This window comes from Furipterus horrens, unplaced genomic scaffold, assembly GCF_987537825.1.
Source record: "Furipterus horrens unplaced genomic scaffold, mFurHor1.1.pri manual_scaffold_2, whole genome shotgun sequence".
In the NCBI taxonomy this organism is placed as follows: domain Eukaryota; kingdom Metazoa; phylum Chordata; class Mammalia; order Chiroptera; family Furipteridae; genus Furipterus; species Furipterus horrens.
In genome coordinates this window covers 207,416,698-207,422,105 of record NW_028327172.1, presented here as the reverse complement: position 1 = coordinate 207,422,105, position 5,408 = coordinate 207,416,698, and positions in this window count along the sequence as shown.

Here is a 5,408-nt window from a genome sequence, read left to right as displayed (position 1 = left end):
CATTTGTTACATTATTTCCAGGACATTTAGTTGTACTCAGAAGGGAAGGGCAGGGATATGTGGGCCTATAACATCTTGTTCCAGAACTGGAAGTTTCTGAGTGCTTTGCATCATAAACTATTTAAACTACACAACTTCTTTGAGGTTGGATAATGCACAATCCCTTATTTTCCACATATGATAGGTTATAGAAGACAATTAAAATTAATAAGATCCTGACTAAGGCACCAAGGAAGAGGAACATATAGGTGAAACACATGCACAAATGTGTATGTGCACATGTCGTCGTCGGCAGCCGTCCATCTCGAGAGACGATGGTGTAGCTTCTTAAGAGTCTATCTGCACCGCCGAGAATGGTTGTGCAGTCCGACTCGGGAGTGACACAGTATCTGTCTCCTCCCGTGTTGAATCGACATCTTGCGATGACGCTGGAGTGTCCTCTCCAGTGAAGCTGAAGCTACAGAGCCTGGGCAGGGTGATATGGAGGGTCTGCTGTTGCCCATGCAGCAGACGCCCCCTCTCTTCGCAGCTGAAGGATCCAAGGGAAAGACGGAGTCAATACAGCTTGGCTTCAGGTGCGCCGCAGGAGTTGCCGGTGTTGACTACAACGTCAAACCGCCTTAGGGACTCCGGCTCCGGATTTTCTGTCGGGGTTTGCTCCCTTAGCCTTTCCCCTGAAGAGGTATGCCGCAAGGCAGCGGAGGTTTTTTGGAGTCAGAGTTTTCCTTCTCTGATGTGCCCTGACTGGAAGATCGAACCAGCGACACTTAGCTTGCAGGCCGACGCTCAATCCACTGAGCCAAACCAGCCAGGGTACACATGTACACACACAAAAAGAGAGTTATGACTATAATCCTGAATAGATTTATGGCTATAGTATCTACTTTAATCACAAAATAAAACAATTTGGAATGAATGAATACGTGTTTTGGAAGTTACTTTATTTTGACATACTTTTTTGAATGGCATTAGAATTCACATTTTATTTTTTATTAGATTGCTTAGGAAATCATACATGGGAATATTTTCATTTGTGTTATGACCACAATGAAGAACACAGCTTTATGAGTTAATATTTCTTACAAAACAAGATACCACTAGTTAGCAATACGTAAAGTGATATTTCTAGGTTTTCAGACATTGCATTTATTCAAAAGTTAGACTTCTTTGTTTATACTTACAGAGTCTTCTTTACATAATGATTTTTTCCCTAAATTTACATACTTGCTTTTTTTCATGTCTCATATGCTGTAGAATTTCTATGATGTTTTAGTAGGTAATTATTCCTTTTGTTTTATGTAACTAAGGAGAGTGTATCTCGAGTCATGAAAAGGAAATAAAGTAATCCTATTAATATGGAAAGGTAATAAAAATAATTGGCTGAAGTCAGATTATATTCACCTCAGTGATTCTTTACTAAGTATTTTAATGTTGTTTTTTGCATTCATAATCCTCAATTAAAAATAATAACCATAATGCAAATAGGAACATTAATACATTGTTTTATAGTTTATATAAGTCCACATATGTAGTGTTAACTTAATTATTATAAATTTCCTTTGCTTCATAAGTTAGTGAGAGGCCTAGTTCTTTGGTCCCAGGCTGGTTGGTTTAAGATCTTGGCTCTAGTCTTTCCTCGCTGTGTGACTTGGGCAGGTTATTTAACCTTTCTTGGTTTCATTTTCCTCATTCCTAAATTAATGCAGGCAAATTATTCAACCTTTGACCCCTCAACTTTGTCATCTATAATAGTTTTTAAGGAGGATTAAATGAGGGAATAAAGCCACACACTTGGAATAATACCTGTGTATAATAAATACTTAATAAATACTACTTATTATCTTCATTTTATATTACACGAGGACCATCTGGTTCTATAGAAAGCACATCCAAGAAGTGGATATGCAGTATATCTAGTACTAACTTGTCCATATTAAAATAGAGTGAATTTAAATGTCCTCTCTATGCTTTTTCAGAATTGCATTTGAGAGTTAAAGACCTAGAGTGGTAGATAATCCGGAGGAGGACATTCACTGCTTGTCACAGAGCAGTCACTTTGGAGGTCAGAGCTCTTATTTTACCACATCTTTTCGAATTTTAATATAACCCTTTAGGAAATTGTGACCTTGAACGTTGAATAACCGCCACTTTGGACTAAGGCCAAAGTGTAATTCCCATGTGTCTGTGCATTACCAGGGAGCTAAAATTGTTTTTTATATGTTAAACTTAGCAATTGATTCAATGATAGGAAACACTGACTTTAGACCGCAATTCAATGAATTGTCACTACTTCAAAAAGAATTCCATAATTCTCATTAGTAGATCTGTATTACAATAAATTATAATCAATTGTGTTTTTAATTATATCATTAATACCTTTGTGGAAATGTGTGTTTTTTTTTATTATTATATTAAGAGTCTACATAATATCCTTGATTTTGACTGTCTACCTGTAAAGCCTAAACACTTACTATCCGGCCCTTCACAGAAAATGTCTGCCAGTTTTTGGGCTAAGACACTGATGTGACTCTTTGTATGAGAAAGTGGCTTTTTCGTCATCAGACAGGCATTTGCTTTATTTTTCAATAGTGGTTATGAACTGCCTCTGTTTATCAGGTTTGATTTGTATGTAAAATATATACTATTTAGTTTTGGGATTTACAAATATTTATTTTGAGTTTATGTTAGACTACAGTGTATGTCTTTGTAATTTGAGCATGATATTATGACCCTCCCTGTAGGAGAAAGGTCAACCTTTTTGAAATTAGCAAAAAGAGCCTACGGAAGGTTTGAGGGGTTCCCGTCCTTACCCTCTGAAATAACACAGAAAGGCCTTTTTCTTCTGTGCAAAGTCAGAAAGCACACTATTAGACTTAATAAGTAAAAAGATCAGGCAACTTAAAACTATTTATAACTCTATTTCCTTTTCCTCAATAGTTAAATTCTTGCAAATTTATTTTAACCCCATAAAACTATTAACATTTTCACTGTGTATTTTCCCTTGGGCTTTAAAATGTTAATGAGTTTTTTAACCTGCATCATTGAGTATTAACTATTTCTTTTACCTTTTTGTTTTGTTCTTGCCCAAGTATCTTGCATATTTAATGTTCAAATGTCACTTTACTCCACCTTCACCTCCGCAATATACTTTTGATTAGATATGGGACAAATCATTGCATAGTGCACTCAAATGACAGAACTTGAGAAACAGTTTATTATGATACTTATAAACTATGATTTGGTGTCATCCCAGAATACTTATTCCTACTTTGCCACACTGGCTGTATGAACATGACCAATTGAATGAATTTCTGTGAGTCCCAGTCTTCTTAACTGTAAGTGGTGATAAAAGTAACCTCTGACTGAAAGGATTATTGTGAGAATTAAAAGAACTTAGACATACAAGTGACCATCCAGTGTTTGAAATGCAGACATTACTTAATAACTACAGTTATATTATTATTGAACCCCCTGGCTGGTTTGGCTCAGTGGATTGAGCGTCGGCCTGCGAGCTAAGTGTCGTTGGTTCGATCTTCCAGTCAGGGCACATCAGAGAAGGAAAACTCTGACTCCAAAAAACCTCCGCTGCCTTGCGGCATACCTCTTCAGGGGAAAGGCTAAGGGAGTAAACCCCGACAGAAAATCCGGAGCCGGAGTCCCTAAGGTGGTTTGACGTTGTAGTCAACACCGGCAACTCCTGCGGCGCACCTGAAGCCAAGCTGTATTGACTCCGTCTTTCCCTTGGACCCTTCAGCTGCGAAGAGAAGGGGGGTCTGCTGCATGGGCAACAGCAGACCCTCCATATCACCCTGCCCAGGCTCTGTAGCTTCAGCTTCACTGGAGAGGACACTCCAGCGTCATCGCAAGATGTCGATTCAACACGGGAGGAGACAGATACTGTGTCACTCCCGAGTCGGACTGCACAGCCATTCTCGGCGGTGCAGATAGACTCTTAAGAAGCTACACCATCGTCTCTTGAGACGGACGGCTGCCGACGACGATATTATTATTGAGAAGTGGGAAGGATTTACAGTTCAACTGATCTAATCCCAACATTATATAAATGAGAACAACTAAGGCCAGAAAATCTAAGTGATATATCTTCACAGCTTACCAAGAATTCCCAACTAGCAGTACAGCCATGTTTCAAACCTTTCATTTTAATTTCACTAAACTTCCAACAAGCTATTTCATGGCAGTGGAAAACAGACTCTACCCCTTCAAAAGAGTATTATGGGACACCATTATCATGAAACCGACCTTATCTATTTTCTACTCTTTGGTTTATGCAATACCGTGTCACTCCCGAGTCGGACTGCACAGCCATTCTCGGCGGTGCAGATAAACTCTTAAGAAGCTACACCATCGTCTCTCGAGACGGACGGCTGCCTCCAACTCCAACTGTAGATTTGGGAAGGATTTGATCTTCTTACTCTTAAATTATAGCCTCAGCCCCACTCTTCCAAGGGTTTCCCAGGGCTCTGTACAAGAAACTACTTGTCATAGTGATAGTTAATTCAAATATCTAATATAGACTCACATTGCAAATAAATATTTTAGAAATAGTCATTTATTAATAGTAGTAGTAATGATAAAAAAATTTGTCCTTTATTTAATTAGCACCTAGATTTATGCCAGACATTATGCTGTTGATTTGAGAGATATAATTTTAATCTTCACAATAATCATGAAAAGTAAGTATGTTATTCTCATATTTAGGTAATTTTTAACTGGAAAAAATATAATACACTTTCTAACTGGCTGAGAAATAATATTTAGAGCAGCTTATGGAGATGGAGGCTCTTTCCACTCCTCAAGGCCATGGCTTTAGAAAATTAGCCTAAACTCTGGTTGCCTCTGTGGGCTGTACAGGAAAATATTTTGGTGCCCCCTAGAGGTTATCAGGGGAGTGCCGTTGTTTAACGCCAAGGAGTGAGACGCTGAAGCCAGCGAGTCCAGCAGGTGCTACGGATAATTCCTTGGGGGCTTGATTCTCTACACTTAGATGGCTCAGCTACAAGCACAGAGAAGCTCCAGAGAAAAGTGGCTCAGAATTGAGTGAGCACCAAAACCATTTGGGAGGCTTGTTAGAACCCTAGAATTTCTGATCATGTGGGTCTGAGGTGGGGCCTGAAAATTTGCATCTCTAGCTACAATTCCTTGTGTTTCTGGTGCTGCTGGTCGAGGCACCGCACTCCAAGAACCACTGCCCTAGAGAATCATCCTGGAATTGAAGCCAGCTGTAGAAGCTGGTTGGGTTTCAGTATCCTTAGGGTGCTCGTGCCATGGATACTCTCTCTCTCCTGCTCCCTTACGATGACCATAAACGGTGGGTGCAGAGAGGTGAACGTTTGTCTGAGGGTGGCCGTTTCTGACCAACTAGAGATTCCTTGAGCCCTGGGAGTTCC